This window comes from Myotis daubentonii, chromosome 13 (assembly GCF_963259705.1).
Source record: "Myotis daubentonii chromosome 13, mMyoDau2.1, whole genome shotgun sequence".
NCBI lineage: Eukaryota > Metazoa > Chordata > Mammalia > Chiroptera > Vespertilionidae > Myotis > Myotis daubentonii.
The window spans coordinates 61510163-61524832 of NC_081852.1; positions in this window are offsets into that span (position 1 = coordinate 61510163).

Genomic DNA, 14670 nt, shown 5'->3' on the forward strand with positions numbered 1-14670 from the left:
GGAAAGCAGCTCGCCGGGAGCATATGTGGGGAGTCGAGAAGCACAATTTTCTATATGAAAGTCAGAATATCATATTAAATATTTTATTAATATCCCACAACGAAATTACAGCCTGGCTCCTTGGGTTTAGTTTCCAGTTCATTTCATCATCTTTATGACTTCCTTATGGAGCCTGCCACGAATTCTCTATATTTCTCATATTAGTTTTACCAAAACAATTTACATCATCTCTAAATGAAACTTCAAATAGATAGAAAAAAAATCACTTAGATTCCCGCAATTCAGAAACAATGATTTTCTTTCTCTATGACTAATATTTATGCACGTGTAAAAACTTCATCTGGAGATGTCGTTGGAACCAACACTTCACGCTGTGATTGATTGGATCATTCCATAGCAAACAAGGCACTTTTTATGCTTTCTCTTCACTTTTGTTATTATTTTCTTGAAGCCGCAGCAGCGTTTATTCGAGACACAATAGTGGGGCTTGAAGGAGACGTGGCTCTCTCCAACCCTGGCCTTGGGTGGGGCCTGGCTGGGCCCTCACTCATGCATGTGGCCCAGGCCCTGTTGCACGCGCACCTGGAGGCAGAGAGTGAGGCGTGGGGAGTGGCGGTGCGGAGCAGCCCCGCCTGCAGAGCACCCCAAGAAGGACGGGGTGACCCTCCTCTCCCTGCAGACCTGACACTGTGCTGCGCCTCCTTCCCACAGGGAAAGGCCCACTCAAGGCCCCATGGGGTGAGCGCCCCCCCAGAACTCGCCCTCGGAGCAATGTTCCCAGGGAACCGTCTCGGGGCGGTCCTCCCCACTCCCTGCCCTGCTCCCGGGACTCTCACGCCCCGAGCAGTTACTGTGACGTGACAGCTAAGCTTGAATGAGCTCGTAGATACCCGGTCACCCAATTAGCAGCGCTTTTAACGTGTGATGAGCAGTGGTCGGCTAAGGAGCTGCGCAGGCGCACACGGCCAGGGCGCTGGTGGATGGCCCACACGCGTGGCCAATAAAACACTCGATGATCAACCCTCTGTTTTCAGTAACACGAAGCATTTGGAGGGAAGGGAGACAGGGAGGGGAGTCAATCTGTTTTCACAGAGCAGGAGGAGCGATTAAGCACCACAGGAGAAAGCCGGGCATGTGTTCAATAAGATGGTGGCTATAGGTGATTTCAGTTATTCCAAACTAACTGAAACGTCTCCAAGGAATCCTGCTCCACAGCCTCCCTGAGAGAGAGACGTGCAGAGGAGAGCTGGCTGCCTTCTGCCTCAGAAACTCCCAGAACAAACTTCCACCTTCCCCCCAGCCCGCCTGCCTCAGCGGCTGAGCGTCGACCTCTGAACCAGGAGGTCAGGGTTCAATTCCTGGTCAGGGCACAGGCCCAGGTTGTGGGCTCCACCCCCAATAGGGAGCATGCAGGAGGCAGCCGGTCCATGATGCTCTCTCATCATTGAGGTTTCTCTCCCTCTCCCTCTCCCCTCCTCTCTGACATCAATACAAATATATTTTTAAAAAACTCCCTAGAACAAAATTCCACTTCCTCCCACCTGCCAAGACGGGGCCTGCCACTTAGACGTCACCAAGACGCCCAGGTCAGGGAGGCTGCAGGTTGTCTGGGGGAGGCAGGAGACCTCATTTAAAGCGCCCGTCTCTGCTCCCAGGAAGTGCCCGTCGCAGTGCAGGCTCCTGGCTGGGTTTACACTCTGCGGGGACCTTCCAGGCGCCTTCCCGGGGCCCAGGCTCCTCCTGGAACTTTGCGGCATAAGTAGGGCCGTCCCAGGCGTGATACAGCCCCGGGCACGTGTGGGTGACGAACTGACTTCTCGCTCTGATATGCGCGCAGCCCTGCCCGCCCGGTCCCTGGTGAGGGGAGAGGACAGACCGCAGGGCGTCTCCTTTAAAGAAGCAGCAGCAGAGCCCTTGGCAGGGGAGCGCGCCCTGTGGGGCACCTCGGGGCGTGAGTCCATCCTGAGGGGCCAGTGATGAAAGGACGCCGCGCACACCTCCAGCCTCCGCCCCACGCTCAGCGCTCGGGGCCTGGCGTGGGCCGCACTGAGCGTTCTGCAGGGAGTGACCTTCAGGACGTGCAGGCCTCGCCCGTGGGGACAACACACTGTCCTGAGTTCCAGTGAACGTGCCACCATTGGCCCCGTGTGCACCTTTGGAGGGGACCGTGGCGGATTGGGTCCACACAGCCCGGGTCCGCCCGGATCGGGAAGGAGGACCTTGGGCGCCGGCTCTGCCCACCTTCGGCTGGGCTTGGTCTCAGCCTCGCTGGGCTGTGGGTTCAGGAGGACCCACGTCGGCGCGGGAAGAGGGGCGCTCTCTTCATATTGGAGTGTTCACACCCCACCATCCTCTGCTATTTTAAAAAATATGTTTTTATTGATTTCAGAGAAGAAGGGAGAGGGAGAGAGAGAGAAACATCAATGATGAGAGAGAATCATGGATCGGCTGCCTCCTGCACGCCCTCTACTGGGGATCGAGCCGCCAACCCGGGCATGTGCTCTTGACCCGAAATGGAACCAAGACCTCCTGGTTCATCTGTCGACACTCAACCACTGAGCCATGCTGTCCAGGCAAGCCCTCTGCTATTCACGGTCCCCAGGCGTGTCACCTGACACATCCTGAAGGAGCCCTCCCCGTCTCTGCAGGATTCTTTTAAAAGAGGCGGCAGGGCCAGGCCTGTCGGGGGCACCTTTCACCTGCCTTTGGGTTTCGTTCCGTCGCTTTAGTTGAAGACTTTTTCATGAGCAGGGAGCGTGAACCATGTCAGGATATTGGTCTGTGATGTTGAGTCATCAGGGACACGATTAAGAACATCAGTAACCTCATATGATCACAGGCGCTTACGTTCTAAAAAGCACCGTTAGGCCACTCCCCACTCTTGCAGGCTCTTCACATCCACCCATCGTTCTGAGTGGGCAAGGTTCACGGCCCCTTTACAGAAAGGAAGCGGATGTGCCAGGGGCTAAAGGCTCTGCCCAAGTCCGCCAGGCCCCTCTGGGTCAGAGCCAGGGTCGACACAGGCCTGTGGGCTGCAAGGCCCATAATGCCACGTGCCTGCCATCTGCACCCAGGGGTCTTGTCGGTCTCAGGAGACCCCGAGTGGCTCCTCAGCCTTGTAGACTAGACTCGGGTGTGGGGTATTTTGCTGGAGTTAGTGTAGCTGAAACGAGTATTTCTAGTAACCAGGAGCCTCCACGAACCCCAAGGACCTCCAAGTTACTGAAACCAGAGAGAAACTCACGCTGGTTTAAAATCCACGTTGGGTCCAACTAGAAAAAGGCTCTTTGCACTTAGAAATGTTCTTAAACCCGGCGGCTCCCACCGTCCTGTCCTCTGCCCCTTATGAATGCATAATGCCCGGCTCTCAGACTCCGGCCCTGCTCCGCTGTAATTACAGTGGTTTCTGCCGGCTCTCTCCCCGGGCCGGCTGGCTGGCTGCTCTGAACGCGGTCCCGCTGGGGCCAGTCTCCCCGCTAGGCAGCGGCCCAGGCGCGGGCTCTGCTGGCTTGGCCCTGCTCTCTCGGCATGCTGGGATTTCTACCCACTGGAGACGAAACTCCCCCCTCCCCCCACCCCCCCGCAAGTACATGACTGTTCAATGTCACTGCAGCAACCCCAGGCCCCACTTTGATGTTAGAGAGCAGACTGGCCGCCCCTTCTTCCCGCCTCGGGCACCCCGGTTGCTGAGAGCAGGGGACTCAGTGACGGTGCAAAGGCAGCCCCGGCCCTGGGACATGACCTTCTCCAGAATGAGTGTGGCCACACTTTTGTTCGGGTGCTCATTTACCTGACGCTCCAAGTCCAGTCTTTTGAACAACATTAACTTTACACTTTTATCAAAGAATTGATCTGTGTGGCCCGACGCTGCAGGGTACTCAGAAGCCCCCAAACACACAAAACGGCAGCCTTCCCATCGCCCGCGCCCCAGGCCCGTCTCCCGGAGGCCAGGAGATCGGTTTCCATCCTGGTTTCCTCCAGCGTCACCTTCGTAACCAGGACAGCACATACACACGGGTGTTCCTGGCACGTCCGCTTCCTCCTCCCTCTGTTACGCGATGTGTAGTGATAAATTATTTTGTTATTTTATAATGGCTACATTAGAGATCACACCATGCATCATTCATTTGTTAAAATCTACTTTAATTTAGTATTTTCCACAAATTTCTATTTTTACTGTTATTATTTCCTTCATATCTGTTCTCTGCTTTCTGAGTTGGAAATTTGTAACTTATTCCCAACCAGTTTTTTCTTTCTTGCTTGCTTCCTTCCTTCTTTTCTTTTTTTTCTGTTGTTTCCCCAATATTCTCTTTGTAGGAAAAAATAATGATTCTCTAGTAAATTCCTTAAGAAAGGCCAATGGGTACAGAATTCTCCGAATTATTGCATGCTTACAACCGCTTTTCTTTTGCTTTGATGCTGTAGGACAGAATGGATGGAAAGCAAATCCTTGAATTATAATTTCTTTCCTTGAGTTTTCTTGAAAATTCCACCTAACTCTGCTTTGCAAATTACTTTTTAGAAGCATGGTATTAGTTGAATTTTCTTGCACTTGTAAATAGTTTGTTGCTGTTGTTGTTGTTGTTGTTGTTATGTGTGTGTTTGAGAACTTTTGAATTTTTTCTTTACCATGAACATCTAATCATTTTTCTTGGATGTGCCTCTGACATCATTATTCCTGGTCAATTCTCTCAACTACCCATGGAGCTCTTTTGTTATGTACGGTCAGGTCTTCCTTGATTTTCAGAGGGTTTAATTGAATTATAGTTTTAAATATTAGCTCTGTTTAATTATTTACCGTCTAACTTTAGGGGTGACAATTATATGTATGTTAGATCTTTGCCTGGCTTCCATTTTAACCATTTTCCCTCTAAACACTTCTCCTCCTCTTCCTCTGCCTCTCTTTCAGTCTATTTTTTTCCCTTCTATAGTTTTCACTTTTCCTATACGCATGTTATTAAAATTTTATTCAATATATTCTTTTTGGGGCATCATGCAGAATAGTTGTCATTTCTGATACGATGCTTGTCTTTTCTTATACTTCCTTTGTAAATTCAATCAACTCTTGTTTTATGACTCCCTTTTTTAACATTTAAAAATTTTCCATTTCATGGTGGCTCTTCATATCCCTAAATGCTTGTTAAAGGATCTTTCATTCGGTTTGAATTTTTCCTTCTATCTTTCTTCTGTTGTATGGTCACTGGCAGCAGAGAGAAGAATTGCTACCAGCTGAAATGTTTTGTGATTATGACTTGTTTCCTCTGACCGAGGCTTTAGAAATGAAGATGCCTCATGTTTTTCTCGCCCACGCACGCCACGTGGCTAAGGTTTAGGGTAATTTCAGGAGCATGTTCTTCCTACCTGCTTTGCAGTTTCTTCAATGGCTGGATTCTGCTTGTTCTTTTAAGATATTTTATTGCTTTTTAGAGAGAGCGGAAGGGAGAGGGAGAGAGAAACGCCAATGGCTTCGGGTGTACACCCGAGAGAAAGGGTGTACACACCTTTTGACTATATTTTTATTTTAGTCTGTTTTACAAAACCTCAATTTCCTCCGTTGCTCCCTTTTTTCCTCCATCACCTGTCTCCTGAGCCTCTTCCTGGCTGTCCCTTTGCCTTCAGAAACACTCCTTTCCAAACTGCCGGTTCGAGCCCCGTGCTCACCTTTCAGCCTGCCCCCTGCAGCCAGCGCTCCCATCCACGAGGAATCATTCTCAGTGTCTCACGTGTCCTGTGCACGTTCTGTTTCTGAGGGTCATGCGTTTCGGCCCCTTTGTCCTCCCCTGTGCAGCTGTTTCAAGGGCTCTCCCCGTTCTCCCAGTGTAGACAATTGAGAAGTAGCCCTCCGCCTGCCTGGCTGGTGTGGCTCAGTGGTTGAGCATCAACCTATAACCAGGAGGTCCCAGGTTCAATTCCCGGTCAGGGCACAGGCCCAGGTTGCGGGCTCGATCCCCAGTGTGGGGTGTGCAGGGGGAGGCCGATCAATGATTCTCTCTCATCACTGATGTTTCTATTTCTTTCTTCTTCTCCCTTCCTCTATGACAGTGATGGCGAACCTAGGTCACCTCTGACAGGTGACAACTCATTTTTTTATTGATTTTTTTCTTTGTCAAATGGCATTTAAATATATCAAATAAATATCAAAAATATAAGTCTTTGTTTGACTATGGTTGCAAATATCAAAAAATTTCTATATGTGACACGGCGTCAGAGTTAAGTTAGGGTTTTTCAAAATGCTGACACGCCGAGCTCAAAAGGTTCGCCATCACTGCTCTATGAGATCAATAAAAATATACGTATTTTTAAAAAGTAGTTCTGGGCCTTGATGCTCACTCTTCACATTGGTTAGAAGAATTTAGTGTTCTCTGGTTTTTTTTTTTTTTTTTTTTTTTTGCAGAAGGCATGGGACTCGTGTGGATTTATTTGTTCTTTGTGTTGATTGGTCAAGTCCCTGGCGGATGGGTGAAGGTGTTCGTATTTAGGTAGTCTCCGTTACCTAGGCAACCAGGAAACCCCCTTGATGTAGCTGTAATTCACATCTACTCTCTCTTTAACTTTCTTTGTGGAAGTCCTTTATACTGACTGAGTAAACGGAGATACATGTCTTCAAAATCTGATTTATGTCAAACAGTAACATCCTTGCCCCAAAGACACAAATGCTGTTTGGTAAACCTTAATGAACGTATACTATAAATTAGAATAGCCATCAATGTTGAGTATCCTATTGGAAAACTCATAATCGCATGTTTCATTCAAAGTTCTGAGTTTCATGACATTTGAAGTTCTGGACTCTGGGCATCGTGTCTGGAGCAGTTTAATGACACCTCAGCACGAGACGTACATGGAATACTCCAGAGCGAGGCAGCAGCCTGGGAACCAGAGGATTAAGTGGGATTAAACCATGCACTCTGCGGGGTTTAACCTCGCTGAGGTTTCCTTAGCGTTACATGTTCATAAATAACGTCTGAACAGTGATGAGAAGTTTGTTTAGACAACATAATTATAGCGCACGATGAGTCTTCCTGTTATGCAGATAATAAAGAACACTGGGACGCGCTTTGCAGAAAATGCTGAAGTTTATTAAAGATATAAATTATGGACTCAACAAATGCAGCATAATAAATCTGCACCGTATCGTGTGTGTGCTCAAGTAATTATTCTCTTATTTTCTTCTAATATCCTGTTGTTATTAGAAATTTTATGCTCTATTAATCTTCTTGGACTTTCCCCCTGAAGTGTAACGTTACCATTAAACCTACGCACATGTACAAACAAGGAGGCGTTCACGCCCGGGCATGTCATGAAAGCACTGACTAGCGTTCCGCGTAAGTGGTAGTAAAACTGAAATGTAAGAGACAATAGGCACCTCTTCCCGGCAATGTAATGACTGTTTTCTAGCTTTATTCTAAAACAATGTGAGCAAGAAAATGCAAATCCGGAGGAAGTCCTCCACATGGAAAACCTCCGCACAGAAGCTGGAGTGGTGTTTTTTGCGTAAATCTTCACGCTTGGCAGGAAGTCAGGCTGCAGTGACTTTGAACCACATCTGGCAGCCCCAGGGTTCTGAGTGTTTTCTCGGAGCCACAGAGACATTGTGGTCACGTGGCTCGTCCTTACGGCAGGTCGTCATTCCTTGAGAGGCACAGGCCGAGTCAGTCCACGTCGCCCGAGGGAGAAGGGTGAGCTCACGGCCTGGAAGTCAGTCTATGTGGGACATTTATTCTCTCACCACCAGTAACCAAGTGGGCGACTCCAGGGTCAGTCGATTCGCTTTATATTAAATCACACCTTTTCCGGAAACACTCGGAATATGTATGACCCAGGGGGATGGCGAGGAAATGTTTGATTGCAGCGACTTCCAGGGATGCTTACACGTTCACAAGTGCACTGATGAGCGCTCTGCACCCGTCAGCTGGAACCGGGAATGATGCAGACTAGGCGTTCTCATCCCTCACTGGCTCAAATCACCCAGGAGAGCGGGACGGAGGCAGAAGTCTCCTGTCCTCTCATTCAGTGTCCTCCCACTGGTGTCTTCCCCTTCATGGCTTGCGCATCGATCCCACACTCTCTGGGTGCAATGCATGTAGGAAGCTGGTACCACACACAGCTTTGCTCTCTGCTGAGAGACCTCTGCTGACTCCGATTCTGGATTGGTTCCACTTCTTAGAGAGTTTGGGAGAGGGGTGCAAAGAGGGTGCCAGACAGTGAAGACATGGAGACAGTTATTGATCACTCGGTTGTGGCTGAGACCTTAATCCTCACCTGAAGCTGAGGTTTGGATGCTCATCAGAGAACCCAAAGTCCTTGACACCTGGGCCTCCGCGCCTGTGCATGCCCGGCCGACCCGCGGTCACCAGGGGGCAGCGGTCTCCGAGAAAGGCTTCAGTGGGATGTCTCTGGATGCCTTTCTTTCCAAACTGTTTTCTGGGTCATGTTTCACCTCGGCTCAGAAGTCTGGATCAGGTCAATATGAACCCAAGGCTCACACTTTCTGACACATTCATCTAAATCGTTCTTTTTCTTTTATCCACCACTAGAGGCCCGGTGCACGAATTCATGCATGGGTGGGGTCCCTCGGCCTGGCTGGTGATCAGGGCCAATGGGGGCCGAGGAGGGGCTGCGGGAGGTTGGCCAGCTGGCCGGGGAGGGACCGTGGGAGGGCTCTAGGGCTTGTCCGGCCCTCTCGCCCAGTCCCGATTGGCTGGACCCTAGCAGAGTCTGCCCCCCTGGGGGTCAGTGCACATCATAGTGACTGGTTGACCAATCGGTTCGGCACTTAGCATATTACGCTTTTATTATATAGGATGGAAAAATCCATCCTTAAGACAGGGGTAAAATATATTTTCCCCTGTAAAAACAGTGCACACAGAAAGTCATATTGTTTTTTGTGTCTTTTGTAATAGACACTTATTATTTTCACCCAAGGAAGTGTCAGATTTGATTTCTGTAAAGAAAGGGTTGGTAATAAGAAGATTATGAGTTTCAAATCCCTAGTCAGATTCCTTTAAGCAAGGTCAGTGCTAAAGATCTGGTCTGAACCCCAGTGAGCACGCTCACACACACACACACACACACACACACACACACACTTAGGGAGGATTAAAATATTTTCAAGGCATAAGAGAGACTCAGAGTCACTCATGGCTTTTTTATACTGACTCGCACCATAATGGCACCATAATGTGGGTGTAAAGACAGTATTTCAGAGATAGTATCCCGAGTGGTAAAGTTATACGGTGCTATTACTTTTGTGCTATGCCAGAGGCCTTGACTGGAAGTTAAGACCCAATTCCTAGACACAGCCTAGATAATCAAAGCCTAATATGCAAATTGTCCTCTCGACCAGGAGTTTGACCAGGGGCCAGGGCTGGCCAGCCGACCGCCCTCGGCCCTCCCCGCCCCCCACTGACCCCACCGTGGCTGGCGGCTGGACCAGGGAGGCCCCAGCCAGCAGTTGGCAGCCACTAGGGGCCATACCTGTGCATGAATTTCGTGCCCTGGGCCTCTAGTGGGAATATACTAGTATCTCAGATAGTTGACACACGGCATGACCCTTGATTTATTAGAATCCATTTTATGCATTTTTTTTTTGGAGGTAGCATTTTGGTATTTGAAAATTCGGGGCCAAATCCACTAGGTCACATCATTGCTTGCTGCATTGTAATGGCGGCTGTATTTACTATTTTTAAATGTATATATTTTACTGATTTTTACAGAGAGGAAGGGAGAGGGATAGAGAGAAACATCGATGAGAGAGAAGCACTGATCAGCTGCCTCCTGAACGATCCTTACTGGGGGTCAAGCCAACAACCCAGGTACATGCCCTTGGCCGGAATTGAACCTGGGACCCTTCAGTTGAAAGCCCATGCTCTATCCACTGAGTCAATCTGGTTAGGCTGTAATTACTATTTTTAAATGGGGCTCTCCAAAATGTCTTTAAATAATACCAATATCTTGATCTACATTTGTAAGGATAAAATGTCTGTTTTTGCACTGGTCTTAGAGTGAGGACAGCCCAGCCGGCGTGGCTCAGTGGTTGAGCATCAACCTATGAACCAGGAGGTCACGGTTTGATTCCTGGTCAGGGCACGTGCCAGGGTTACAGACTTGATCCCAAGTGTGGGGTGTGCAGGAGGCAGTTGATGGATGATTCTCTCTCATCACTAATGTTTCTTTCCTTCTCTCCTCCCTTCCTCTCTGAAATCAAGAAAAATAAATTAAAAAAAAAGTGAGGACAATTCCGATGCATTCCTTTCTGTAAGCACCAGGCTTATTACACAGATATGCCTGCTTTTCGTTATGCGTTAGGTTTACCTTCCGGAACAGGGCAGCTTTCGATGTAGGCCGAGGTGGAGAAATACCTTCGCCGGCATTCCACGTAGTTCTTCAGGCCCAAATGGAATCACTGAAATTTCAGAATTCCAGCTGAAATTCTCCTAATCAAGAAAATGCATTTCCTGGGTGTTGGACCTCGGCATTCTGATCTATGTGATCAGCTCAAAGTGGTCTTTATAAAAGTGATAGAAATATACCCTTGCATTCCAGCAGGTGGGAGAACGTAGACCTTTCACGGTGTCCTTTTCTAGCACCTGATGAAACTGTGTGTGTGTGCCTTTAATTTAGATCACCCCAATCTATTGTTTTCTTCTCTGTCGGCACTGTGCGGCCTGGGCAGGTAGGTCTTTTTCCTCGGCCTCCTTGAAGTGTTATTATAAATTCTGTTGGAATGTTCCTAACTTTGAACTTTCATATTTGCTGTAACTCCATTTATATCGCCGCTCTCTAAGTTAGCAACTTCCAACGTTCCTTTTGCTGAGGTCATTTTTCTTCTTTCCCGACTCCATCCTCCAACGGAGTTTAGAGAACTGGGCCCGGTTCCATTCATCTTCTCAAGGCTCGGAGACCTGCCCGGGCCTCACGAGTACCTTTGAAATCTGGCTGCCTGTCCTCAGGGCCCAGCCAGTGTTATTCCAGCACCTGGAACCCCGATCCTCTAAGTGGGTCCCCAACCGATTTGGCTCACTTACCCAGCCGCGCCCCCCCCCCCCCGCCCCACAACCTACCCCCTAAAATACTTTTGATTCCACATCCAAATGCTGTCATCAAGCCTGTGAAGGATGCAAACAGGCAGCAGTTCCAGAATACTGTAAATCTTTACATTTACGAATAAAACAGTCTCATCCTTTTTAACGGATCTAGTGGAATTTGATACCATAGTGATTCGATATTCATCATCATTGGAGAAATACACAAACTACCCTTTAACAGTTAGAAATTTTATATTTTCTTCTATTTGAACTTGCATGTTCATTCCACTTCTGAAACAGAATTTTCTTTGTTTCTAATATTGGTTTATGTCACCCTTTAATGCTTCTTTGCAAAAACAAAATGTGTGTGTGTGTGTGTGTGTGTGTATCTTGATTTTAAAAATATTTTCATTGATTTCAGGGAGAGGAAGGGAGGGAGAGAAACATCAGTGATCAGAGAGAATCATTGATCCATTGCCTCCTGCACACCCTCTACCGGGCATGTGCCCTACTGGGAATTGAACCGTGACCTCCTGGTTCATGGGTCGATGCTCAACCACTGAGCCACATTGGGCAGGCTATATATACATTTAAATTTAAAAAAATTCATTGTGATTATAAGGCTGTTAGACATTGTTGTGGCTGAGACTGCAGTGAGGTCAGTTTCAGGTATTTTAAAAACTCAGTTGAGTAGTTGATAGTTCATCATATTTTAAATTTGTAGTTGGCTATAAATTAAATTTTTACTCAGTAAAATTTCAAACCTGCTTATTTCATATATTTGTCATGGATATATCTTGTCAGGAAAATAATAAATAATTATCATAATATCTTATTCCCACAGTCCTGTAATTTATTTTAAATCTGAGTAATTTCAAATTCCACAAACAAAACTGAAGAAGGGCCCTGCGCTGTTTGAAGTCTCTCTGTGCACACTCAGTGACCGGACCCGTGTACACCCGCTCCCAGCGTGGAGAGCCCAGGGAAGGCTGCCGCACACACAGACGGGGGCACGGTGCTGTGTGTGCAGGAAAGGACGGGTCCCACAGGAAAGCCCGGCACATAGCCCGCGGAGGGCGCCCGCCACATGTAAAGTGAGCAAGACCCCCCGGCATGTTCTACACGCGCCCTGAGGACACCTGCACCGATAGCGGCCCCGTGGGCCCATTTAGAGTCAGGCAAGTGGTCAGCGCGTCCCCACCCTCTGCCGGGCACTGGCGTGCAGTGTGCACGCGCGGTCAGGGTGGCCTGCGGGGCACTGACCGTCGTGCTGGCCGCACGCCAGCATTTCCCCTTGAGCTTTTCTTTGCATAAAGAGATTTCAGTGCATGTAGACGACACGCGTTGTAAGCTGCTTCCGCCGCTCAGTGCGAGAGCTTCGATGCCAGAGTCTCTTTAAACACCACAGAGTGCAGGTCGGGCTGCTCACAACCGATGGAATATTAAGCAGTTTTTCAAAGAACAAGAAGGAAGAAGAAAAAAAAAAGCCCAAGGGAATAAAACATGAAATCTATTCTCCTTTGAAAATACATTCTAAAATGAGGCGGAATGTGAAAGTAATTACTTTTTAACAGAACTAAGCGGGCCGCACTGTCCTGATCAGCCCTTCGGACTAGATGATGAGAATCACCGGCGGACATCCATTGGGGGACGAGGCGCCCCCAGGCACTGAGGGCTCTAAGGGGCGGCATTCGGGCGCATCTTCCCCAGTGCCAGGGGGGCCACGGGTCCTGAACTCAGGTGCCACAGGAGCCCGCGCAGGCGGCTTCCACTCCGATTGGAGCTTCCGCTGCGACCGCAATTATTTCTCATGCACAAGGCCCCAGCCTCACATTTCACACGCATTCCAGAAAGGCGCCCGTCCCCCGAGAAAAGAGACTAACAAGGGGGCACTTAAACACCTCTCACTGGCACTAAAATAGGGTCCCCTGAGCCTTTACCGCGGCGAGCAGTTCCGTGGTCACACACAGAGCCCGGGCCTGGCGTGCGAGTCTCTGCAGCGGAGTCTGGCGTTTCCTCTCCGGACCAGAGCCCCTAAGTGCGCAGTGACTTCAAACACCGCTTGAAGCGATGGCTATGTTTCCTATTTCCCGCGCTGGTGAGGTTATAATGTCCCATCCAGTTGCAATTTTAGGTTTGCGTGTTAAAATCGCTTTATGTTCACTCTTGGCACATGTCGACTATGACCCTGGTTCCAAAGCACACAGGGCATGGTCTCGGAGTCGGGCATCCTCGGCCCCTCCATCACTTCCCATCGTCTTTGTCCTGCTTCATCCCCCACAGCCTTGGCTTTGGGCAACCTTGGGTTCTCTTCCCTCCTTCCTTTTCCACATGAGCACGATTCGCACCCTGCTCTGCCTTTCGCTCTTTTGTTTGGTAGCTCATGGAGACCCCTTCATGCAGGACAGCGATGCCTTTCTCATTCGTTGACAGGGCTCCGTGCTGTTCCTGTGGGTGGGAGGCCCACAGGGCTGTCCACCAGCCTCCCGCTGAGGGACATCTGGGTTGTGTCCCATCCGCTGTCATTACAAAGGAGGCTCTAATCAGCAGCCTTAGGTGTGTGTGTTGCTTCAGACTTGAGGAGGTACCAGTATATCTGCCAGGTAGATTCCTGGAAGAGGGGTTTCCGGGTTGAAGGTGAATGCAGATGTGCTTCTGATAGATGTTGCCTATCAGAGGGTTCCTGCGACGCTGTACCCTCATTCGCAACCTGTGGGAAGGCCTGCTCCCCCAAGGCCTGGCCAGCGAAGACTCTGATTGTTTTGTTGTCACGGAAATGTTTTCTGGGACTGCCAGGTCACCACGGTAGGGACAATCAAAACCTGCCCTTGAACCTGGTGATTATAGGACCTGTGTGTTATCATTTAATAAGGTGGTTAAGGCCTATTCCAGTTCGATCATGTAACCAAGTATTTGATTTCTTTTTACGTCATTTCTCACTGTGACTAAAAAAAAATGTTTCATATTTTCAACTTCTCGGTAATGAAAAAGTAAAATAAGCTAGTTGCGGGACAGATTGGGCTTTGGCAATATATCATTTTCTTCTTAATTAAACATGTAGGAAAAGTTTATGAAAATTAATGGCTTTGCTGTTGACTTTCTGTCTAATTTATTGAATTATATTCCAGAGCCTATGAACACATCACTGGAGCAGGCCAGGCCTTCGGGCCTCACTTCGAAACGGACCTGTCATTTCAGTCTCACGTTAGTTAATTGTTATGTATAATTACTTACGGTTGTAGCTGCACATAATTGTATTAATGCGACCTAAGTGCTGAGACATAACACGTTGACTTATCTCGTTTAAAAAATGAGAACAGGTCCGTTGCCCATTCTCAGGCGTGTTATTATTACTAGAGGCCCAGCGCGTGATTAAATCGTGCCTATGTACGGTCCCCTGGGCCTCGCCTGCCGTCAGGGCCATGTCCGCCGCTCCGAGACGCCTCACATGCTCCGTGGATGCTGCCGGCGCCCCGCCCCGCCCACCGCGAGCCGCTGCTCGTTTGGTCATGACGGTCACGACCGCAGGCCTTTAGGACATATGTTACTGCTATTGAGTTGCGTGAGTTCCTCAGATACTGTGGCTATTAACCCCGAATCCGATGCTTGGTTTGCAAAAATGTTCTCCTGCCCTGCAGGCGGGCGG